The sequence below is a fragment of the Centruroides vittatus genome, unplaced genomic scaffold, assembly GCF_030686945.1.
Source record: "Centruroides vittatus isolate TY-2023 unplaced genomic scaffold, ASM3068694v2 contig_970, whole genome shotgun sequence".
Taxonomy (NCBI): Eukaryota; Metazoa; Arthropoda; class Arachnida; order Scorpiones; family Buthidae; genus Centruroides; species Centruroides vittatus.
In genome coordinates, this window is record NW_027122643.1 from 2,261,935 (window position 1) to 2,289,692 (window position 27,758).

The 27,758-nt window shown below is 26.3% G+C and overlaps 1 pseudogene; it reads left to right on the plus strand.

Moving 5' to 3' along the window:
• The first annotated feature begins 589 nt into the window (after positions 1-589).
• The window catches only part of LOC136985431 (cell adhesion molecule Dscam1-like), a 205,500-nt pseudogene continuing 178,331 nt past the window's right edge, over positions 590-27,758 (plus strand).

The following is a 27,758-nucleotide window of genomic DNA, read 5'->3' on the forward strand; positions in this document are numbered from 1 at the left end:
AGAGATCTTGGTCGGTTATTCACATCTTCCTATTATTTTTCCATTCATTAGAAATGATATCAACTGAAGCAGAAAATGAACATTGGATGGATAATTATTTATATAGAATAATCAATATAGTTTATTGATCGCAAAGATCTGTTGCCACGGTAACGACTTGAAAATTTGACTTTCCTTATGAATAATGGAACTGGTTTGTTTATAACATAAGACATTAATTCCGTATGTTAAAAGGTGACAGATGCAAGAACATTTTTGAATGCGACTAGCAAGCACTGTGATTTATTTCTGACTATGTTAGCATTTTTATACATATTTTTTTTATTATTTTAATTTGTTAATATACACATTAGAATATAGTTAACTTCCTGGTGACTAAGCATTTCCTTTCTCCCAATATAATTTAAGACTTCAAAGCTAGGAAACTAGTAAAAAGTTGCAATTAAAAGAAAAATAGAATAGACTTATTTTAAAAACGCATTTATATATGTGAATTCTACATATAAAAGTTCAAAAACATATTTAAAATTTAGCATAAAAAAGCTGGATAAAGAAGATTTTCAATAAAGCTATACTTTTCTTTCTAGATAGCCTTTGAGCAGTTTATCATGATAAAAATATTTGCTATATTTACAATCTAATCGGATTTTCTATGCATTTTTCAAACATAAATAGTTGTAATTTATATAAACGTTTCAGATAAAAATATCGAGATCAATAATTTATACGCTGTAAAGGAACAGTATTCGCGTATAATTATCGGAGCGAATCAACTGTAAAATAAGGATATGCTACTTTAGAAGCGAAATTTAACTTAAAGGTGATCTGACTAGAAAGGGGAAATGGAATATATTAAACAACTGTGGCTAAAAATCTATTAAGTCAACTGTACTTTACCTAGTCAAGTTTTACGATCGACTGTTCGCATATCATTAATCATTCGATAGAAAGTGAAGCAGAAAATCCACCAAGCGCAGTATCAAGTCTGCTTTTATTGGTACTATACAAAGGTTCATTTGGTGCAGCGTAAGATTTAACTTGTCCTTTCGGTCAATGGAGATAGCTTACTGCATCTTTAGCATTAAAAGAAGAAGAAACTTAAGACCGAGATGTAAAATCCTCTTAACGTGCGGTGCATTGGTTTACAGAAGTGAATGGATAGCAAAATCTCATCAGAGGCAGCTGGCGCCTAACGCCTAGCGTGCTCCCACTAGCTGTTCGGATGTGCCATTTCACTGTAGCTCTGTCAGAGTTAGAGAGTGCTGGACAGTTCGACTAGACACAACGGACAACCATTGACTGACATCTGTTAATAATTGGCCACAGGCAATTCGACACTGGGTTGCTGTCAGGGGCGTAACTATGGTGAGTCCGTTATTGATGGCTGCATCGTCGGGCTGAAGCCACTGCGCCTAGTAAGGGGGTGAGTAAGCAGTGGCAGTCGGTGGTACTCTCGCTCTAAACAGTTGCTCGTTTCTGACCCTCGTGACTGTTCGCTTGGACTTCTGCCTCTACAACAACTAGGAATAATTATGTGACGTTGATGTGACATACCTCACGCCATGATACCTTGGTGGTGGAAATATATAATTTTCATTTTTCTCTGGATTACTTCAGGTAAGATATGCACGTGTTTAATTTTTCTCCATTGATCTTTAGTGGTTGCAAAACTAGAAATTTGATAATTATATTAGATTACTATCTCAAGTTTTAAGCTTTTTTATAGTAATAAACCGTTAACTTCTTTTTTTAAATTCGTTTTCTACTTATGTTTTGAATCGGAATTTTGCATGGATGTTATTTTCTCGTTTAGTTTTAAAACGCAAAATTTGAATTAAAATACATTTAATTGAAAGTAATAAAATGTTAAGGTAGTTTTATGTATTTTTTCTCAATTTGAATTTCTATTAGATAGCGTGATCAAAGAATATTTTTTTATAAAGAGAAGTTTGTAAAGTTATATATTATGCATTTATTATTGATGGATGCTTTCACTTTTATATCGAATAAAAATTCGAAGTAATTTATTTTATTTTATTATAATGTAGCATTTTTTAAATATATTTTTTGTTGATATAGTTTCGAAGTCCTTGAAATCCATTAGGACGGAATTTAAAACATTTTAGGTCATGCATATGTAGGATATAGGCACAGCGTGTGCATTTTCGAAAGATTTACGTTTATAAGTTCTTAGTAATAAATAAAACTGTTTTTTTTTTCTTTTTTGCATAATGTGTTCTTTTCTTAGAATTTATTTATTTTTTCCCAGCTTTTTCTGCAAATCATGATAGGGTGGGTCCTTCTTTTGTTATGGAACCAGCCAGCAGAATAGATTTTCTTAACTCCACCGGCACCGTAATACCATGTACCGCTCGTGGTATTCCAACACCTTCAATAAGTTGGATGAAAAAGGATGGTTCTTCTGTGGGAGATATACCTGGATTGAGACATATAAGACCAGATGGATCTCTGGTGTTCTCACCTTTTCCTGCCGAGGATTATAGGCAAGACGTCCATTCAGCTGTCTACAGGTGTGTGGCAAGCAATGTTGCTGGGACAATCGGAAGTAGGGATGTTATTGTCAGAGCAGGTGAGTTATAACTGCAAATTCCTTTTCCGTATCTAAAAATATGCTACATAAATTATGAAAATTGTAGAATACTTTTTTTTCATTGGCAAAATTCCAATTAAAGTTTTCTCGGTTCTTTCTGATCGATCTTTTGTATTTTGTTAACACTGCATGGTAAGTAAGCCGCAGTCAACAGATGGTCTCCATGGTTCATTTATTACTTAAACTTGCTCATTAGCATAAAGAGTTTGATTTAATTATACCCAACGTTATCAATGTGCTGTCACTAGAATTACTTCATCGTATTCCTTACGGCATAACTCCACACTCTTGTTGCTCATTCACGCTTAAATTATACCAAGAAGAGATAAGAATTTCTTAACGCGCAGGCAATGAGAAAGTCATCGCGATAATTGCAATTAACGGAGCTAAACGATACAAGAAAAAAAAAGAAATGTTTAACCGAAATTCAGTATAATTACAACTCTTTCCGCATCCCGTATCCGTTGAATATTCCTGATGTACATCTTTGAATCAATATGTTTATGAGAAATGCAACAATATGAGAAAATTAAACTGAAGTAACTCGGGTCGAGATATGTACAATAGGCATTCGAAACGCATGAATTAAATATTATGCTTAAATTTATTGAATTATTTTATCAGCATAGAACACTCGTACAGTCTGAACAATGTTTGATTAAATTGAATTAAACCTTAAAGATATGCAAATATAATACAAAACTTCGTACGTTTCTACATTTCCTATTAGCTTTTAGCTTCCTACGTGGGCTCTAATAATTTTGAATAATTAATGATTGATGTTTAAACAAGAACATTAAAAAAATCTTTGATCTTACAAAAACTTTTTTGTTGTTACTGTATATTTTTTCAATTAGCATAGAAATGAGGGTAGTTTCATATTTTCATTTTTTAAAAGGATTAATATTAAAAGCATTGAAACTTAATAACGCTTGTAAAATTTCGATGTATGAATAATCGAAGAGGAAAAAAATCTCTTTTACAGTTCTAAAACAAATATTTGTATATATTATGTAAAAGAAAACTTGTGAGCAAACATATTTGCTCACGCAATTTAACTAAAACTTCTATCTTTAGTTCGCTTTTCGGCAAATATAGTCACATTTATTGTGTAATTTGGTCGTCCAGCTTTTAATTGGGAAATGGAGGAAACAAAACAACGTTGAGAGTTTTGGTAATTAAATTTTCAGTGCGGGAAAGAAGCAGTTTCCTGTAAATTACGACCTTAGTCATCAGTAGTTCGAAATTCAGCGTACTTTTCACTTAATTATCTTGCCCTATCCTTGGTTGTGATGCTTTCTCCTATATCCCTGCTAGGTAATGACAACGTGACTAGCTAGCTGTCAGCCTAGTCGCTGCTTACAGAATAGAACATAATTAAATGCAAACAAGGTGCAAGACGTACACCTCACTAGCTGTCTAGTTACGACAAAAGATGAAGAAAACTAGAATAGAATCAAATACTTGTTAAAATCTTCACCTTTAAATTATTTTAATGTAAAATCACATTCTTTTTTTTATATATAAAACGTGTTGTATTGTTTACATTTATAATAATTAACTAATTATTTAAATTTGTTGGTTTATTTTATTTGTTATAAAAATAAATCGTTTTTATATCATTATCGTTAGTAAATATTGTATTATATTTAATAATGATAATTGAAAAAAACTTAATTATTTAAGTGTATTAATATTATTCTATTCTATTTTCAAAATTAATAATTAAATTTTAGCTTATTCTCACAGAAAATTTTCCATTTGTAATAAAAAATTAATTAATCATTCAGCTTTATTTATATATATTATTAATGTTTTCATCTTAAACTTATATAAATAATTTGATTTTTCAGACCTTTTAGATATTAAAAACCGCATTCTTGTAAGACTAATTTTAAAAATATAAAGAAACAACCTCATCTAGAATTTATGTTAGTAATTAAAATTTTCCGTATCTCTGCGTTAATTTTACTGCTTAAATGAGAAAAGCAAGGAAAAAATTAATTATTGTTTTACTTTTTTTTAAACAGTACTCTTCTTTAAATTTAAATGTTTAATATATAATGTGAGAAAGAGATTGGAACTTTAATTTAGCGACTATTTTCGAGTTAACTATATTCATATTTTTCTTTATTTAAATATTTAAAGCAACCTTTACCTTCATTAGGTCATGGATATATATATAATTTAAATTGAATGAAAGATTAAAAATATTATTTAAGTCGTATACCTTAGCATAATGATCGAATGCTCATTTTTTAAGCGCTTAATTCTGCTCATCAGAAGTAGATTTTAAATTCATTTTGGTGATCGCACAACCCGAGTTCATTATGTCCTCCCTCATACAGAGATAAATGATGATTTATCCACCCAAAGTGTTACTTTTAAAAATGATTAAGGCGATGTTGATGGCGTTCAACAAATATCCCAACATCTCCATATTTAACACCAAGATTTAGCTGTTCGGAAACTATTTAATTAACAAGTAGCACAGAAATCTTAACTAGAACATATAAGGAATCTAGAAATGATTTTCTACAATAAACTAATGGATATATTTGAGTACATTTCTCTGTTGACCACCTGACATTTGAAGCGAGGCGTGTCTCGAGTCGTGTCCTGAATTAGTCAGTGTCAGAATTAATTAGGAAGTAGATAGATGTTAACATTATGGAAAGAGTGAAATTACAATTCTTTGATATGATATATTTCCATAAATTAAGAAAAAAAATACTTCTCAATAGATGGTTGCTAATTAAAGCGTGATGTAATACTGTCTACACAGAATGCAAATCTGGACTAGATTAAATATTATAAACTTTTTTTTTAATGGAAACCAATGTGATTTATGAAATGCTATCTATGTTTAAGTATTCCTTATACATGTATATATCTTTTTTTAAATTAGATTTACGTATTGTATAAGCTTTTGTTTGAACTTTTATTTCCTGTCTTTAATGCGGAAGTGTGCACGAACAGGAAATTATTTGAATTGTTGTCTTCGGTAGAATTTTACACAATAATGGAATAATTAAAGTTCCAATTTTCTACTACTTCCTTTCTGAAATAAGAAAGTTTAAAATGTCGTTATCTTTTAAAATAAAATCCAGAAAATTTCAAGTTTTATTTTATTTTTCTTAAAAATCTTTTCTATATTTAGATTTTAATCATAACACGATTCCCACCTGTAATGTTTAAATGTCATTTAATTAAGATGCACTTTATAATTATTTAGATGAAAACTTTTCATTTATTTTTTGTCTGAGATTTAAAAAATATATTAATAAATTTGTTTTTCTTTTAAATCTTTTTTTTTATTTATGTAAAACTATAATTAAAAATTGAATAATTACTGAAGGAAATTAATATGACTTCAAACTAGGAAAATTTACGATTATACAAATTCCTAGTATAATCGTAAATTATTGCTCGATGAGGTTTATAATGCTTGCAATTTACTGAAAATTTGCTATTATTTTAATGAAAATTCGAGATTATTTTAGTAAATTATTGGATTTTTCTACTAAAAATTTTAATTTTTTTCTCTTCTCTCTAATAAATATGCAGATAGAATTAAGTTTAAAATGACAAAATAATTTTAACATAGGTTACTTAAATTCAAGAAACGAATTTTAATTATGAATTTTCAATAGAGGATATTTATTATCTAATTTTTTTTTCTTAATTTAATTCATAGCTTAGTAAAAATATTAAATATTTTTTAATAGAAAATAAGGATGAAATTGGTAAAAATTGATAATTACCCAAGAATTATTGAATTTTTCTAATCATAAATCTTTACTTCGTGAAGCTAATATCGATTTCAAATGAACGGAAATTTTATAATTTTGTATAATAAAATTCCAGAATAATTTTTTTTTGTGAAAAATTTAGGATAATTTAGTAAAATTATAGAATTAATGAAAAGATACGGTCGTGAATTTTTTTAAATGAAATTTATGGTGAGTTCACTGGAATTTTTAATGGAATGGCATCAGATATGGAAAAAAAGGATTGTTCATTATTATTTTAACAATGTATACTTTTGCTTGAAAAAAGAAAAAACTAAAGAAACCGCTATGTCACCGCAAAGTCAGCAAAATTTCCTACTTTGTCAACCGGTTTCGTACCAAACTGATATGTCAGTGAGAAAGGGAGTTGTACAACAGCCTGGCTTATCATTTCTGTCACTCCAACTGATCTCTTCTCGATATATCGATTAGGAAGTGACGACTAGATTTTCCCTGGGCAGATATCGCCAAAGGGGGGAAAATTGGTAGTACGAAAGAACATCTACCTATCCTATCTTTGTGGCCAACTGAAGATTGGACTTTGGCTTCTTTTCCCTCTTGTTGCGTGCCTGACTTTAATCATAATATCGTTCTCGTCATTAGCGTACTAAAATGGATCCTCGCTTTATTGACCAACCTACATATAAATAGATCGATGCTAAGTTCCCATAAGAAAAATGTTCTCTTTCTTCTACTTAAAACTTTCGAATTTTGCAAAAATTTAAAAATTTTATAAAACTGGTTACATTACTGTAGCTATATTGTTAATAAAACGATCCATAAAGTTAAATTTTCGTTATATAAATTTAGGAAATTTAAAGTATGTGTATCAGAAGAATTTTTCCGTTTAAACGAACTTTTGCAATCAGTTCACTTAAAAACTGGATTACGGTATACATTTAATTTTAATGTTCCATTTGTTGTTGGCGAATTTTAGACCATTTTACATATCGATTAACTTTTAAATAAACGTGCATGCTATTACACTTCTATAAAGTAATTGTTTTAAACCTTATAGTGAAGATTATCAAAAACTATAAATATTTTAAATTTCAAACAAAAGTGACATTCTTTACTATCATATTTTCAATTCAGTTCAATTTTCTGTGATACATCGTGTAACATAACAAAGGAAGTTTCTTATTGCTTCAATACAGCATTTTAAATCTTACAATATACAGAAGAATATGACAGAAAATAATTGTTTATAACCTGGACATATTTAAACGCGATTGCCATTATTGTAAACACAATAAACGTTACTTTAAACATATTTATAAAATTAAGGAATAATTTTTATTCAAATTTACAGATTCTTATCTTCTGTATTGTGTAATAGCGCTGCTTTACGATTTAAAATGGGTATTGCAGCGATAAAAAACTCCCTTTGTTGGTGTTACACGGTGTATTGTAGAAAATTGAACTGAAGTAAAAATATGATAGTAAAATATGCGTCTGAAAAGTCAATGAATATTGAATCCATTGTGAAATTTGGTTTAAACGGGGAAAAATGTCTCCTGGTATATTTTGACATATATTCGAATGTGTCACTATTGGAATTAGGAAATTTAGTATGATGAAAACTAATAGGGAAATTAAAGGATCAAGAGTGCTTCCCCGATTGAAGGATAACACGACTATATTGATGTGTTTATCTAATGATTAGTCTCCACCAAACTTTAGTTAGGACAACCTTGCCTCTATTTCCTGTCACCAAAACTATATACGGCTTATTGGATTCGTTTATCAGAACACAACTTAAGTAATGGTTGTTTATATAAGTTAGGTCATTTCGATAATCTTTAAAAGTTTAAGTTTATCTCATACGAATGATTACTAAGTTAAATTATAAGAAAAAAGTAAAAAAATTACATATTCTGCCAATATATATATATATACGTACGGTATATATATATATATTAAAACATGTATCATTTTAAATTTAAATTTAAATCAGTCTCGAAAGTAAGTTTGTTTGAACTTTAAAATATTTACATTAAGAATAAAAATAAAGTTTTAAAATAAATAAAAAATAATTTCTGAATTGAATGTTTGAATATTTTTATGACGTGAATATCTTATTTTTAATACGAAGATAGACTAATTTTGATATTCTGAAAGCTTGGATATTTGAATGCATTGAGATTTCTTATTAGAAAAAAAAAAATCAGAATTTATTCATAAATACGTCCAAACTAGAAATTCACGAGGAGAAGTAAAAGATCTCTTGAAAATATAATTTTTTCTCTCTTCATCAAAAATGTAGATAGTAATCTTTATATGTTGAATAGAGTTTTTTGGCAGGAAAAAAATATTTATATATATATATATATATTCAACAAATTATCCTAGTAAAAGATATCCTCGTGGCACCCACAAGCCTTGGTACTAGAATTGCGACACGTATTAAAATTTATAGGATCGTATTTTCTTTAAAATTATGAAAAAAAGAACGACTTCAGTAATATTTTATTATCGCCATTAATTCTAATTTTGTATCGTGTTTAGATTGCTAAATAATAATCATAAATATAAAATGTTTCCTTCACTATATATCAGAAGTTTTATATAATATATATTTTTTTTTTTATAAATGTATTGTATATATTTGCTTGTTTATAAAAATTAAAATTTTGTATAACTTAAAACTTCAAAACAGTGAAATTTATCTTAGATAAAGTGGGGTGGACTTAGGAACTTACTTAGTTTAACGTCAATCTTATTTAGCTTTCAGTTGCACCTGACGAAAAATCCTTCAAATAGAAACCTAAGAAAAAAGAAAAGAAAAATATATCCTAAGAAACGAAAGCATCAAAGTTTCTTTAAATTTTTTTTTTCTATATAATATAATGAACCTTAAAAAAGTTTTTTTAGAAACTCTCTGAAAGAAACCATAACACAATAAGGTAAAAAAATATTCTAAATGACTATTCATTTACATTATTTACAGAATTTATATATATATATATTTTAATAATTAAAATTAAAAAAGTAAATTTTTATAAATTATTCATGTGAAAGAATCAAAGAATAAAGAACTTTTTTTAAAAATATTTTTGTAATGCGACAAGTCGTTAAATTAGAGGAATTTATTGGGAAATTATTTTAGATCGCAGCGTGCTTTGATTTTATAATAGAGTTTTTTTTTCTTAATGTAGAAAAATATGTAAGATATTGATCGGTCAATATCCATTTAAGACTTTCAACAATAACAAATAGGAAAATTTGAAATTTGATAGGTTCAGAAATATTTTATTTCTTGATAACATTTCGTGAGGAGTTTAATATTACGTTTTATTACTTTCGAAAAATATATATTATTTCGCATATTTTATTATTTTTTAAAGTACATTTTCCTGTTTAAAAAAATCCCAATTCGATTTTATAGGTTGATGTATAACATTCTTTACTCCACAAAAAATTTTCATTTAATTTCTTTTGTGAACCTGATTGATGAATAAATTGATATAAATATGATACCGAAATTATATGTATGTTATATATATGTAAGTTTATGTTATAAATATATGTAATAGTAGTAATAGTACGTTTATACAATTTTTGTAAAAGAGAAAAAGAAATAAATAAAAAAATGATGAAGTATATCAACAAATAAAATTACTTTTTTATTGAAATGTTTAGATAATGTTTGTCATACAATTTTCCAAAATACATTGTTCGTGATTGATATAGAAGCCATAAATCATATCTCTGAAGTAATAATTTATCTGATTTGACAGATGCTGAATAATTTTTCTTGGATTTTTTAAATGTAAATACTTAATTCCATTCTGTTATTAAATGTCTTTTATTATTAAGCATCGTTTTTTACTTTTAACTATTTATTATTACGAATATCAGGCTATTCAATGTATATCTTATTTGTAATATTAAAGATTTAATTGACATACATGTAAATCTATTTATAGTTCTGAAGTAAAGACTTTGTAAATAAATTAACAACGGTAAATTAGTAAATAATATATATGTGGCAAAATAATTAGTCTAACAGTAGCGTTTTCTTCCAATTTAATGAAGAAGAACTGCTTTCTTAATTCGGTTCCATCTCTACTCATTACTGTATCCACGTACAGAGACAGATCATTTCACTCCTAACAATGCTGCAACATAATATAATACCTTATTATCTCTAGCAAAGAGTAAACTAAGTTGGTTAATCAATCTAGATACCCTAATTAGTCATTGGAGTTAGAAATGAATTCAGTTCATTCAGCTCTAGTCTTTAACTATTATTCGAATCCAATTAGACGATCATATGCAAATGTAAAATGTTCATGAAATACTCGTTGTGTGTAATCATTTTATTTTAATAGACCACTATAATAAACCATTACACAATACCAAGGAGCACCTTTGTATAATTAATAAGACATCTATAAATATAGCAGGTGGGCTTTACAGAACAGAATAGCTTAGCTATATACAGAAAGTCTCATGTTAAAAAATAATTACAAACACCTTAAGAATTTCAATTAAACACAGAGAGAATATTCTAATAAATAATTTATAAAGTATTACTTAAATTTATCATGTTTCAAACTTAAATGGTTTATGACGTTAGATTATTATTATGTTAAGAATAAGGTTATTTTATACCCGTGGAGAATTATTTTTAAACTTTTATTAGAAAAAAAAGAGAAAAACTTCATTGTTTAATACATGTAATGAGCATTGATACAATAAAACAAATGCGAATGAATTTTTTACAAAATGACATTGCTAGTATTCGTGATTCAACTTAACTAATCCTCCGACTTAGTTGTAAGAAACCAGTGATTAATTGCCTGTTATCTTATCTTTCCATCCCAGCTTGCCCACTTCGCGACTTTCAACTACAGACTAATGTTTAATGAGTTTCCATTGTGCAGGACAAGTTAGCAGTCGTTACCTGCCACAGATAGGTGATCATCAAAAAAGATTTAATGAGCTTCCTGTGTACGTCAAGACTCGAAGCCTTTTTTAAATATCACATTCTACATTCACGATACTTTCAGTTCAATAAACATCAATTAAGATGGTCTTGTCAAGAAGAGCATTGTCTTAAGGCGCGCGTCTCAACTGAACGATTGGTGAATAGGTTCTTTTTGACCAAAGGTTTCTAAGCTTGTCTCTAACAATAAATTTCTTTTCGCACTCCTTTCTCTCTTGTCATGGTTCGCTACGCAGTACTAAGCAGCGGAGATAATAAAGTCATCTATACAGTGCCAAGCTGTTGGGGATTTTTCATCACATCTTTCTCATCTACATATCAATCTTCTCCATTTTTAATCATCTCCCTTTAGTCTGGCGCCATACCTGCAGGAAATTTTATCTTTAAAAAGAGTTACTTGAATAATTGACTTTTTGTAATTTTCTTGATATTTTGTGTCATCACGTTCCACCTGCTGGGCCTAGTGTCGAATTTCATTCCACACTTTTTTTTAAATCTAATATCTTAAATAATAATTTCAAGTTTAAACGCATAAAATTTTCATTAAAATTTTTATAATAAAATTCTAATTAATATTATACTTTCATGCATTTAATTCTTCTTCCGGAACACTGAAAATAACAGATAAAATGAAGGTATTAAATTGGTAAATGCATAAATTATTCATAAGTAGACATAGAAAACTATAATAAAACAATTAATTTACAATTCTAATTAGAATTTGCGTAAATATAATGAATGTAATCCTCTAGAAAATTTAATTTATACTTTATCATCTTTCGTCTTTCGCGATCAGCATGAATAATCTTCAAAAACATTACATAAAATTATCAAAATAAACAAAGTATGTAATCTCTATCGATTTTTAACAAAGTCGTAGTAAAACGATTTTTTAAATATTCATTTTCTTTATGTACGAGTGTGTGTATCCTATAGAAAGTATTATTGTTTAGGCCTATAGAAACAAACTTATTCATATTTCGTAGCAAGTGGATAAGTATCACAACAAGTTACAAAGAATAAACTGAGTAAAACAACAATCAGTCGACTGTATGATGAGATTCGGTGAAATTTGATCCCAAAAGAGATGCTCGACTATCCATTATTTAAACAGATGGCCATTGGAAATAAAGTTAAGCTAAAAGAAAGAGAGACAGCTGTTTAGAATGGCCAGTGATGTTTTTACACATGATCTATGATAAAAGATCTTCAACTTATACAAAAAGAACATTAGATTCTTTGAGCTGAACATAATTGCATTTAAGAAGTAAAGAACGATGCATTTATCTATTTCCTTTTATCTTCGGTAGCATTTGTGTGAGATTGTCCTTAATTTTCTTTTCAGAGGCTGTTTTCTTTCCTAACGTCTTTTTTACGGGCCAACCAACTGGAAAGTGCTCCAATGGCTTCTATCCAAACTTGTTGACTGAAACCTTTGCTTTCTTGGCAATGTACTTTATGGATGTCGTTACATAGCTTAGAATCTTAAATATAACGGGCTGAGTTTTTCCTACTTTATGCATGCAAAACCATCAAATCAACGTTAAGTATACAATGCATTTATAACAAAATTTGTGGAATTTTTAATTATATATCACTATATTCTTTATTACTTATGTAATAAGTTTCGTTTTATATCGTTTGATACGAAAAATTACGTATTTCTAAAACCTTGAATTTAATTTCGTGTGAATAATTACAATTTTAAACACCAATCTCCTCTCTGCATCTCTTACCGCATCCGTGATATTTTTCCTTATATTTGAATTATTTATAATATAATCTTTATTTAAACTTTTACTTTATATCTGAAATTCAATCGAATTATTTTTTTTTATTATACTTATACTTTTTCTTATAAAAAGTATTCTCTAACTTTTCATAATCGCACAATGGAATCATTGTTTGATTTTCGTGCAACAATCCAACGACTTTTGTTTGATATTTGCAGAAAAAGCGAGACGTGACTCAAATACAAATTCCATAGTTTCTTGGGTTATTGAAGCAAAAGTAATTTAATAGCACTGCTTTAAAAAAAGAAAGTCTTTAGAAGAAAAGTTGACAGTCTTTTCCTTGAGTAAAAAGTCCAGTATAAAAAAAACTTTCCTTTATATAGAAGTTTAAATATTATTATTTTTTACGTGTTATCATCATTCGTATACGTAATTAAATATAACAGTATTATAATCCATCATGCCAACAAACTAATTTATCAAATTTTTAAGCTTGCCTTTACCAACTTTTCTGATATTATATATATTATATTCTATATCTAAGAAAACTTTTTCCATTTAAAAATGTATGCGATCACGTAGTGTAGGAAGGCAATATTACTTCGTGATTTCTTCCCAGTTTCTTAACGTTCATGAAACTAGCGTAGAAAATATTTCCCTAGATACCCTACAAGGGTAGTAAAAGTAATATTGTTGAGGAATATCAAAAAGATTGAAAACGTTGACAAACTACATTGGTTACAATCTCATAAAATTTCTAATTTTTGGTTATTATAAAAAAAGGTGCTAATATAATATATATAATGATTAATAAATTTTTTAAATGCTTAAATTATAAATTAGTCAGCAACAAGTTTAATTTAACTTTAACAAATATTTTAAAATGAATATAAGTGACAAAATGGTAATTTGTTTTATTACTTAGGCCTATATTTATTTTCTAAATAATAAGCAATGATATTTATAAATTATATAATAAAATAATTAACATTATAAAGGTAATTAGATAAATTTTAGTTATAAAATATGTTTATATTATATTTATAATTATTATGCTAATGTGTTTACTTCTTTATAGATTTAAGAAATTCTGAATATTAAATAGCTTTAAAAATATTAAATAATCTATATTTTACTTAAATGATTTTTATATTTATTTTTGTGATATGAATTTAAAAATTAAAATTTCAATTAGTAGTTCTAATATATAAATTTCTTAATTTTTAAAACATTAAAATCACTATTTTCAATGTTTAAACTATTAAATGAAGCTTTAATATTTATTTTTAAATATTATAAAATTTGCAGAATACTATAATATGAAAATTTTAACACCATTAACAAGGAAATAGTATTTTAATTAATTAAAATTGGACTTTGATTAGAAAATGTTATAAGTGATTTAAATAAATTATAAATAATTATATAAGTTATTTCTTAATACTGTATATTAAATTTCAAACTTTCTTAAGTAAATTAAGGAACAAAGAAGTTAATATAATTATTAAAGCGATAAAATATGCAAGAATAGAAAATTTTATTTAATAATTAATATAATTTGTGCAAGAATCAAACTCATTAAAAATTAAAAGTTTTAATTTTATCAAGTTTAGTGCCCTGAAAAATAGAACTTGACATGAATAAATCTGCTCTCTTTATATAATTTTAAACACATTCGGTATAAGAATGTTACATAAATATTAATAAAAATCATTTGTTGTAATTATTCAATAATAAATTTCCTGTAAAAATTAAAATTTCCAAAAAAAAAGAAAAATTGTGTAAATCATTAAGGCGATTAAAATTTTTAAATAATGTAAATGCATGATAAAATATACAAGATGAACAAATGTCATAAAATTTTTATTTTTAATTATTAGAAAACGTGTTAATGTGATTAGGTAAAGTTTTAAATGAGAAATACTTTAATAATTAATACAAAAATAAAAAAAATTCACAAAGTTCTTAAAGAATGGTTTAAATTATCACTCCCACTGATATTAATTAAATTAAAATTTTTTTTCTAATTATGTAAATATAGAGGTAAGATGGAAATCTATTATTTATTTCTGAACAATAGAATTTATTCTCCATTTATTTCCCGTAATTACTTTCTGTTAAGGTAATTGATAATGTGAAAGGAACAAAAAGAAGATAAAAAAAATAAAAAAAAGTCAGCTTTCTTTCTTGTCCTATCCATTTCCTTTCCTCATTGATATTGTCGAGTAGAATATGTCAGAATATTCTTCTACACTTCCTGTCTTCTTGTCTTAAAGGTTTTCTGAAAGGTTGATTGGCCAAAATTTCGCTTGACAGCACCATATGAAAGGAACTGTTAGACAAATCGACGATGTTATTACTTCACCAAAAGTAATGAAAGCTGATAAGACAATAACAGAATTTCCTTTTCAATAACTTGTATATTGCCCATAAAAAAATTTCATCAAGATCAATTTCTTTATATATATATATATATACTGTATATTTATACATTTTTATAATTTTTAATCTTCAGATATTAAATTTGATTTTTTTAAATAATTGTTTTAGTTTAATGACAAATATATATTTATATCCTATAAATTTTAATAAAAAATTGAAATGAAAAAAAACTAAAGAATAAAGGAAAAATTATATATATATTTTTTCATTAAATATAATTGAGACGTTTTATAAAATTAATATTTAATTTTAGGTAATATCCAAATTTTATTATTTTTTTTCATATTAAATTTTTGCTGTTTTAATATTAAATTTTTTATTATCTTTAATATAATAATTAAATTAAACTGACATCATTGAACTTTTTAGTTGATTTTTTTTCCATTATCCAGTTTAATTTTCCATAAATTTTTAGCTTTTTTTTGTTTTGTTTTTTCCCCTGCTTTTGAAAGAAAAATGCATTGTATTCGTTCTCACTATTTATATATTTTTAACCGGATAATATATAATCTGTTTATTTAAAAACCCTTATTTTAGCACAAGAAATTCTTGTTTTGTAGTCTTTTAGTGGATTTTTGAGTATATTGACTGGCTATTGTATTTCATATATAAAATTACAGATTAGATACACGATCGGTTTTAAACTAAAATTGCATGTCATAGCTTTACTATTAAGTTACAAAACTGTTTGGAAAATTTTAAGTCAATTTTCCTAAATCTCTTCCTCTTATTTCCAAAAACTAGGGTGGTGGGGGAAATCAATAAATCTGTTTTTCTTTTCCGTTTTAAAAAATTTAACATTGTTAATTATAAAAATCTTATATAAGTTTTAACCTATTTGTTAATAACTACACCAAGATATATGATAGTTTATTTAAAATAATTATAGATACATTTTACATAATTATTTCCTGCTTACATTACTTTTAAAGATATTTTATTTTATTTTTAACTTTAATAAACGCATTAAAGTATAAAATAATATCATATAAAATTGTGAAATTCAATATTGTAAAAGTTTGAACAATTTTTAAAGAAATTTATTTTGTTTTCTTATGTTACCATCCAAATTATCTCTTAAATTTATTGTTTACCATTATTCTTCCTAATGTTTGTAATATACTTTCCTATTAGCCTTTCTTAAATTTCAGGAGGAAAAAAAAAATAAAAGAAAAAATACTACTTAAAGCAGCTTTGTTTATTCTAAAAAACCCGAAATTAAAAAAGTGTTATATATTTAACTAAAATTTATTTTTTTAAATTGCTAATGCAAAGTTCTTAAAATACAAAAATATATCTTATGAGTGATATTTATATCATTTTGTTCTAACAAAAATAAAAATTGTTTATACCTAAAATCGTAAATTTAATTTTAAATTAAACTTAAAAGTTTAAAATATATTTTTATTGTTTTAATTTATAAATAAAATTTTTCTCTATGTTAAACTACTCTTATTCTATCAGCGCAAGCTGACCTGAAAATAGTGTTATTTGTATCATAACTTAGCTTTATCTTCTACTACACGTTGGATTATCATCTCTATGGATCTAACGAAATTACTCTTATGCAATAATACCATATTTGTATCAAATTAAAGCAATAAATTAGCTTTTCTGTATCATAGAATTAGCAATTTTATAAAATTATTTAAAATATTTGAGAAATTACAATGTTTATAATTAACTAAAAGTGAACTCTCAGAGGTCAAATTCTTTTACTTTAACATGTTATCGCTAAAAGTTGTTCATAAATCTGATCTCTCTCCATGATAAAATTTTTATCTACCCTTTTGATACTAATAAGTTGCATTAGTATGTAACATAAATAAATTATGTATAGATTAAATTTTATAACTTTATCCTCTTTCTTTTTATTTTTCCAATATTTGTGAAGATAAAATATGTATGTTTTTTTTTCCATATTTGATATTAAATCGGATTAGTTTAGTGAATCTTTCTTTATGGTTAGACATGTCTGCATATGCATAAGAATAAACTTATATTTAAAATATAAGTTATATACATTCATTAACCGTTGTAATACCACTATTTCATAACTATTGACATTTACAAATCTCTTTTCTGCTGCATAAAGCACGATTTGTAAAACTACTAACTTAGTAGCTAGGGATATCTTTGGACAACTTATGGCGCTAATAAATTGAATTCGTTCAGCTGTAAGGCTTTTACACGTCACGTTTTATGTCACGTTTTTATCACGCTTCTTTAGCCAAGTGAATTGTGCCGACTTAAAGGATATGGTCACAGATAATAATTTATTAACAAGAATTCTCTAGATGATAATAGATAATGAATAAGCGGTATGCGTTACACGCCTATCCACAAAATTGTTTTAATATCATTGTATTTCAATTTTATCTCGAGCTTTATACGAAATTATTACATTTAATATACATAAATTGTGCTTTAAAACGTTTAAAATATCATTAAATGGAATTTTAAGATATTTTAAACATTTTTTTAGCATTCAATTACGAAATTTTCCCGCGTTTTGACAGACAAGAGAACGTATAGAGGTTAAAAATAAAATATATATATATATGTTTTTTACTTAGAGATTTATCTATATTTTCGTGGAGCAGAAAGTTCTGACAATGTTTTGGAACAAAATAACAGATATGATCTTGATTTATTTAACTCGTATATTATTTTTTAATCAAAATGAATTATATCTTTTGCTTTTTCATTCGAGAGAAAGTTAAGGCATAAGAACTTTCGAACGATTTATAATAGGTTAGCATGACAAAAAATAATTTTCTTAGAACTTCATTATAGTCTTAAACATCCTCTAAATAACCTAAAATTTTGGGTTTAGAAACAAAGAATTAATTATAAACAGTTTAAGTATCATTATTCTTAGTCATCAACCGGATGCGGTGATAAAGTACTTCCGACGTAGAAAACAATCTAACTATTGGAAGAAAAAATTCTGCAGTCACACCCTTGATAGCAAGATAGAACAGGACAAGTCACACTTGTTTCGTCGATAGTATTGACCCAATATTAGACGGGCTGACGAGTTTGTTGATGATAATCTTTCTTAACGGAAATGACAGAAATATAAAAAAAAAGTTAACCAAAAAATAAAAGAAGCTTATCACGCAATGTTTGGTTGATTGAATTCTAACATTATAAGATCTAAATTAATGGTGACTCTTGGAATTGTCACAAAATTTCTGTTAGAAAAGTCTTCACTAATTGCTTTCTTTTGTTTTATGAGGCTATGCTGCAATTACTTGCTGGTCACTTTCGGCCTTGTCCGATAATTACACATCATTTTGGATGTGTTGTATGAAAGAATTATCTCTGTTTTTAACCTCCTGCCTTTGTTTTATTTAACTTTATAATTTGTAATAAACTTAATTGGTACTATTTTATGTTTTTTTTTTTTTTTTAAATTTTGTTTTACGTTATGATGTAGCAATGTGTGTATTTACAATACGACAATAAAAACTTTTTTAATATACATCATTTAAAAGTCTCTCGTATAAAGTTTAAAGTAGCTATAACTATTACTTTAGGAAAAGTAGCCAATATTTTATGTTTTAGCGCGAAATTGATTTTTTTTAATCGATAAAAGTTTCGAGTGAGATATTAAATTTATCATTCGAATGGCAATTACTACATATAACCTATATAAATGCTGATTACTGTATGCAATATTAGTAGACAATGATCGTTTACGAATTTAACTGTTATGGTTTCGAAACAGCTTATGGATAGTTGAATCGAGTGATATATCAAGTGTAGTAGAGCCAATATACTGATATATTATATCTAAAATTGATATATAACTGATATAGGATGCTGGTGTACTGATGTGTAATATCTAAACAGCTCTACAGATATTTGTATCTTTTTTAAAAAATTTCTAAAATGTTCTAAAATTTTATTTTATTTTTTGAGTGAAGGAATTAAAACTCATTAAATTTTCATAACTTTGTAACTTTTTAAAATATTTTTAAAATTGAAACAAGTCTTTTTTTTAAAAAAAAAGAACACTCATCTGTTGTTTTAAATTTAAATATTTAGAATAATGTTTAATCAGATTAATTTAATATAAAACTTTTTTTTATTATTTTTTTAAATATTTGTTACATTTATTTCTCTTTTCCATAATTCTTTTCTGGAATAAAAGGATTTAGTATTTTTTTTATTTCTGCTATTTTTTTCTTTTGATTCAGCAAATAAGTACATCAAAACAAAAGTAGTTATGAACAAAAATAACATTACAGTAAGAACTTAATTCCGGGATTTTAGTTGTCCTAAACGAATCTCCATTTCCATTTAGACTGATCCAATAATTTCTGGTAGTCTCAGTTAATCTAGAAAGCTGATCTCCCCCTTTCTGTATTTAAAGATGGCTGTTAACGTAGTCTGAAGTTCACTAGTCAATTACCGTTGGAGCAAATTTATAAATAATCGTTTAAATTATAATAGCTAAAATAGAATTTTTTCTGAGCATCGTTAAGTAATAAATACGTATACGAACAGTATATAATTTTAATATAGAAGAAACATATAAATTATAAACTAAATCATTCCCGAATGACTTTAATGACTTCATTCTTCATCCTATTTAAATCGTCCAATAAGAAAGTTTTAGGAGAGTTGGTTGCCAAGTTCCTTCCTTACTCGGTATGGCACAGATTGCGATTGTTACCATAGCAGCTTGTTACCACAGTAGCACTTTATCCCCTATTCTCGTATTCATAATTAAGACAATTGACGAAAGTTGGCCTCTAACATTGTTTAGATTAACGATAAATATAATGGGCCATAAATGCTATATAATAAGTCAGAACTGTTTTTAATTCTATACAACTTATAACTGTGCCAAGTTTTAGTGCAGATATTAACTGTTTATAACGAGTGAAAGATATAATCGTTACTGTTTTTTTATTTCTGTACGCATGTATAAATAATCATTTCCGTTCTTGAAAATATAACTTGATAATTATCATTAATTAATCAAGTCGACTATCCACTTATCTTGATTAAACTTAGCCTTCTGTATAAGCATTACGCAATTTTATAACTTGCTGCATAGTCATTAATAAGCATTTAAAATTTTTAACGAATTAAAGTAATCCAAGTTTTAATTATTCTTTAGTAAAAAAAATTTATCATCATTATAATAAATCATGATAACAATCGAGTGAGCTTCACATTCCTCTCGCACAATATAAACTAAGATAAATCAATCTCTTAATCTCCTGTTTACCATTATATTCTGAATACAGCGTTAATCATTGAGCAGGAACGGTTTGTAGATTACGAAAAATCTAATTTCTCTTCAGTTTTAACAACATAAGTTGGAAGATTTCCACTATCAACGAACAAATTGTCCTTCAAAGACAATAGCAACTGTTGTTTTGATTGATTAGATGTGTTATAAAATAAGACATTAAAGTTTCGACCAACAAATATCCTTGTAGCATTATCTAAGAAGTGAAAAGCGTCAGATGCAATGGAAAGGGTCATTTGATTTCCCTTGCCACTTCTCCTTCTGAATGAATGACTAACTTGCTCTAAACTCACAGTCAAGCTGCTCATAAATTACCTCATTTAATACAAAAACCGGGCTATCTAATTAATAAATGACTCCTTTGAAGTCGTAGCAATGACACTTTCATTTTTTGTAAAATATTAACCTAAAAAAGTTTTAAAAAAATAATAATAGATAAAAAATTGTTACTCAGAAAATTAAAGTACATACAAAAATATTGTTAAGAAATGTTTGATCTACATTGAATAATGCTTTTTAAAATCATTAAGTAAAGGGGTATGATTTAAACAGAAAATTGTTATGTGGTGAAATGGGAAAATGATGATGATATTTCGATTTTTTGGAAGAAATTTATCAGAATTTCTTTTCACAAATCGAAGGTCTAAATATAGATTTCTTTTTATAAATGTTCACTCTAAATGTTTTCAAAAATAAACTACTTTTTGGAGTTCCATATAACGAAGGATATATAGGACTTATATATAATACATAAACTATAAAAAATATCAAAAGAAAAATCATTTATTTTAGAAAGTTCTTAAAATTTTTATTTAAAAAATGTTTTTAAAGATGCCGATTTTTCTTTTAATATTTTGTATTTAAAACAATTTCAATCGTTTATAGAGCAATTTTTTTTTTTTAAATATATATTTTTAATATTAATAAATTTTAAAATTTGAGACTAATTGAAATTACACGTTACCAAAACAAAAAAAAAAATATTAAGTATAACAAAAATACACAAAATTATTAAAGAGATATGTTTCAAAAATTAAATAATTTTAGAATTTATTCATGCATGATATTTAAGCAATGCTTTGTTTGATATTCATAATTAATTCGTGGTAAATTTTATCGAACTAATGGACTATAAATGATTTAAGATCGACTTCTTTTAATCAGAGCAATTGTCTAAAAATTAATTTTTAAAAAATACGGTTGATTTTTCAAATTTTGATTAATATCTAAAGACAATAACAGTCCAGGAGAGCTATAAATCTATTATCTAAGGTTACAATACCAGCAAAAATATATCTTTAGCTCTTGTATTATAGTTTATACATACGGTACAATGATAGATATAGCAAATTAAGCTCTATTTATTAATATAAATTCACTAAACTTTGAACAAAATTTTATATGTATATAAATTATTTAATGCGTAATATCTGTATGCATACTTAGAAATTTATATGCACAGAATATATATAGTTTAAAATATTGATCTTTTACGAAAAAGTAAATGAAATAAATTTATATTTATCTTAGGCGTACTATGCATTTTCAGCTAACGTTATAGTTTTTCATTTTTTATTTAACTATATTTTAGCTCATAATATGTACCACGTAGTTCATGTTTATGTAAAAATTCTATAAAAATGAATATTTATAGAAATGATAAAATATTTATAAAACTATTCAATAGATAACTACACAATACATCTTTAAATAATAATTATAAACACAAGACAACACAACACAATTCTACACATAAAAAATTCTATTCTTTCTCCTTGGAAACAAAACAAACAAAACCGAAAATATATATATAAATCTTTGTTTTTAAAAGAGTATTCTTTTGCCAGCTGTCCTATCTCCTCCCATTGCATGTAGAAAGTGGCCAGTAGAAGAGATAGAAAGCACGACTGGGAGAGATAAAAACAAATTTTTTAGAAAAACGTGTCAACCGCTAATAAGAAGTCAGTGTTGTAAGTGATTGTAGCTGTCACACCCATTCTTATAAGCTCTACCGAGCCCACAGCAACCAAGACAAGAGTCACCGAGGCACTGTCTGATAGTCTTTAATCAGATGATAGATGTTTGTCTTATATTGGTCCAGAGAAGTCCAGTGTAATTTGATAGGACAGTTGCTTTGGAACCACCTTCCCGTCACTAGTAATTACCCTGCACTTGTCGGGGAACTTTTTTACACACCGAGCGTCATTTTCTATTTATATTAAAGACATGTCTAACGGCTTTAATTTTAAGTTTTTTTTTTTCTTCCCTTCTTTCCCCTCTCACCCTATTATCTCTTTACCCAGCCCGACAAAAAACAACAGCGTTATACAGTTGTTATTCATGGTCACGTAACGGTATGTTTAAGTTTTTCTTACTTTATTGCAAGTCACTCGAAGATGTATTGAACAATAACTCAGATACAAATCAGTTTTTGTTTAGAAAAAATGTATTCTCCATATTTTTGTGTAGTTTTCACATCGCTAAAACTACACAAAAATAGAACTGTGAACGATTTTCTTTAAGATCAATTCTTCTTCAGTAACTCGAAACTTTGAAGCGTTTCGAAAATACTTTTTTCATATTATACAGTAGGTTGACAGTGAATTCAATTTAAAGATTTATTCCACGTTTTATTTCAAATTCAAGAATAGTCTATTTATTGGAGGAAGAATCTTATATTTCTTGTTAATTTACGAGAAGTTTGAGTCCTTTCCCCCTTTTTTTAATATAAGAACAAAATCTAGGTTGAATTTCAATAACCGAATGTTTCATTAAATTTTTCTCCATACGAAAAGCAAATCTGTAATAAATTAGAATAAATTTCGAAGTTTTAACGTTGTAAATAACATCTAATTACGAACAAAATTTATAACAATTTATTAAAATTAAACGAAAACTCGTTATATTTACAAACAAGTTACTTATATTTTAATATCAAATTTACAATTTTATCGGACTAAACAGTTACTAATGTAAACATTAGAAATTTTCTGCGATAAAAGGTAATAAGGCATAAAATATACAAATTTTTAATTATTTAATTAAAAACTTTTAAATGATTTTTATATTTTTACATCAGTTATTTCAAATTCAATAATAAAATTAATAATTAAAAAATATATATAGTTGAGTAAACTTTGGTTGAAGTATAGTTACGTGTCCATGAAACGGTTTATTGCTCGAGATCCAGAAAAGAAAAAATTGTGCTATAAACAGTTAAATGAATGCAATTTTCATTAAAGTTGAAACTACTGTTTACATACCACTCACTCTTTGGCTATAACTATTTAAACCGTGAAATGTTCTAATATAATAAACCCTGAGGAAATATAATGTATTTTAGTAAAATTTCCAGATGAGCTAGTTATTTGATTGTATGCTCCAATGACTTGATCAAGTTTTCTCCATGGATATTCAATGAATCATAGTGGGTTCGTTATTGCTCTGTGCAATCAATAGATTAATGATGCCATATTAAACTATATGAGATAGACTATCAGGGGACAAAACTTTAACATATTTTCCGAGAATATGAATTTTAAGCTTTAAAGATCAGAAGAATTAGTTCACTATTGGCAATTTTATTTCTGATTATTTCCTTCCTACATAGCACATAACGTTCTTCTAGGAAATTTTTATTTACGCTTTCTTCCGTTATCTTGCTTAATCGTCTATTTGTGATCCTATTAAAAATTTAAGAAAACTTGTAAATTTAAGGATATTTCTATTTTAATCTTAAGTATAAATGATTTTCTACCATTTCAACTCTTTTATAAAGCCTTAATATTTCTGATAAGTATAGTTTGTGATATTGCTGTGAAGAGATCAGAGTTGTTCAGTCAAGTAGATTTAAGTTGGTAGCTAGTTACCGTGTGGCAAGAAGTGTGATAAATAAAGGAATTAATGAGCCATCTTCTTTCTTCTTAAATATTCCAAGCCAGAATAGCTGTAAATAAATCTAAAAGATACTTTACTTCAGAAATGGATAAAATGGAGAGGCAACTCGATGACATTACTGTCACATTCGACTACAGTAATGTGAATTCTCTTCAACTTTAGGCAACCTTCTGCTAAAAGACAAAGTACTGCACTTTGCTTAATGATTGTGTTCATTAATCTAATTGAAAGAAGGGGGAAAAAAAGCTTCTAATTTCATGTTAGGTAACACTTAACTGAAATTCTTAATTCAACATTGCTCACTAAATGAGAACTCAACTAACTATGCTTCTGAATTGATCAGATTTGTTCGTGTTTCTCTCCTTAGATAATTACTGTGCTAAAAATATAAATTAATTAATATATAACTCGAGGAAAACATTTTAGAAAAAGAATATTATAATATAAAGTTTTAATTGATCGAATTTTTATAGATGAAAAATAAATTATTATTTTTTAAAAGTTAAATTAAAAATAATAAATGTTTTGTTGAAGAGTTTAAATTAAAATTTATGAAATTTTAATTTAAAAATGAACGAAAATTACATTTTTTAAATGTTTGTTTATAACTTCAGTTTTCTGTTTCATCAATTTAAGAGTATTATATATATATATTTTTCTTTCTTTTGAATAATTTTAAAACTAATCTTTCAAATTATTTTCCATTTATTTTATATAATTATATAATTATAAAAGCAAAAGTTTTTAAATCATAAACGCAAATATTTACCTTTATTTTATTACATAAGATAATTGATGTGCTTGTTAATAAATTTAATATAAATATAGAACTATATTAAATTATAATATATATAAAAATAATATATTCAGCTAATAAATTATATAAATAAATGGACTATAAATATACTATATAATTTTTGAAATGTTTTTATTTAACACCTTTCCATGATTTTATAAAATAAATTCAATTAAATGATCTTCTGGCTTGTTTCTAAAAATTGATTTTTCTCTTATGGTTGATTTTTCTCAAAAGTACCCAAAGGAATTATAGTTGTTTTCTAAGTATTTTTTAGTAAATAGTATTAAGGTATTTTTAGTGAATAAATTTAATTTACAATAATATTATTAATTGTGATTTTTTTGTTTTAATTTAATTATTTCATTTTTTATTATATACATCTTATATTCATTAATTCAATTTTGAAGAAAAAATAGTTACGTAGTCATAAAGATTTTGAATAGAAGTTTATTTTTTTTAAATTCGTTTAAAATTTATTTAAAATCTGTAATAAGAACTACAATGTTTTTATGCGATTTAAGTGTAAGAACATTGTATTTTATACCGGATGACAACGTACTGTACATGAAAGAGAATGAATTAATGGATTACTTTATTAACTGTCTGACGTGATTATTTAGCCTAGAGGTAAATTATGATGATATTAACCCGATGCAAGAGTTGAGTTACGAGTATATTTCCTGAATATTTGGACTCGATTTTGATTAAACTTGAGAATTATTGAGAGTCTAAGCTGTAAAACTATAAAAGAAAACTTCAATCTCCATTCTTTTAAAGTTATGGTAAGCTAGAACGGTGAAATTTGAAATGATCCCAATACACTTCCGTGCCAAGATTCTTGTCTTTACATCGATTGAATCTATCTTGATATTTTCTTTCTTACCGACTGCCTTTCATCAACATAATCATCACTTCAGTTTTATTCGCCTGAAGTAAACTTTTGATATACTTTGAATAGAGCATTCATTAGCTAATGATGGCAATCTTTTTAGTGTTTCTTCACTGCACGATGTTCAAGTACATTAGCTGCTCTACTTTTAATGAATGTGTAGTAGGATATGATATAAGACAAGACGCTAGAAGTCATTTATGACGGCAACAGGGTTGACATTTTCCATCGTACACAGCAGATTTACAGAGCGATAAGAAGGAGAATGGGAAAGTATCATAGAAGTCCAGAGATTAATGTCTTCTCTACGAGGTCTACTTAGCTTTGTCTCGAAGCTAAAGATGAGATTCAACCTGATTGATTTTCACTTTATTTAAAGGAAACGCTTTAAATAAAAACATATATTATGTAGACTTATATTTTTTTGTAAACTTATTATGTAGAATTTAGAAGGCTATAAATTCAGAAGGGACTTTAGCAAAATCGTCAATATTTTGAATCTTTTATTCCCTTCTTAAAGTCAAAATCAGAGTTGACTATCACAGTAGTTAGTATTGATTGAGACGTTAAAATATATAATTTCAATATTTTAATTGATTAACTTTTGCATATTATTATATGTAATTTGTCTGAAAGCTTAAATAAATGCATTTTATCCGAATTTATTATTAAAATGAAATGTTTTTGTAATAATAAACGAAACCGCTATCAAAACACAATGCTTTCCTTATTTAATTTACAATTATCATTTAATATACAATATAGTGCATTGTGTAGAGTGAACAGACTTCTTTATATTAAATTACATGCCTCCATGAATTTAAATTTTATAATTTTTATACCAAAATGATATTTTCAATTGCACAATGCATATAACTTAAAGCAAAATGTTTTCCCCTTATCATCTTAGATATCTTCACAATGTGCTGTATGAATAATATTTTAATATATTCATTCTATTGAATTCTTTGATGAATTCACTATAAATTCATATGTATTAATAAGTTATATTATGTGAAGAATAAAGAAAAATATATAAATATGCAAATACATTAACATATATATTGTAAGAACAAATTCTGCGTGATATAATCCATCGAAAATTAAACCTTCCCAGCATATAAATATTTAGCAACAATGAATTTAAGTTTTCTTGTGGATGAAGAGAAGCTCATTTGAATTGAATATGCTTAGAGTTAGATTAAAAGATAAAATGTTAACTTATGGTCGACTTTTTTGAAAAAAAACTCGCTACCAACTTTTCAAATTGGAAAAATCCTGTGAGGCTGAATAGTTTGAAAGTTTCTGAAGTACTTAATACATAACTTATTGAGTTTTTTATGAACTGTGATTACTCTCACAGGAAAATTTTTCTT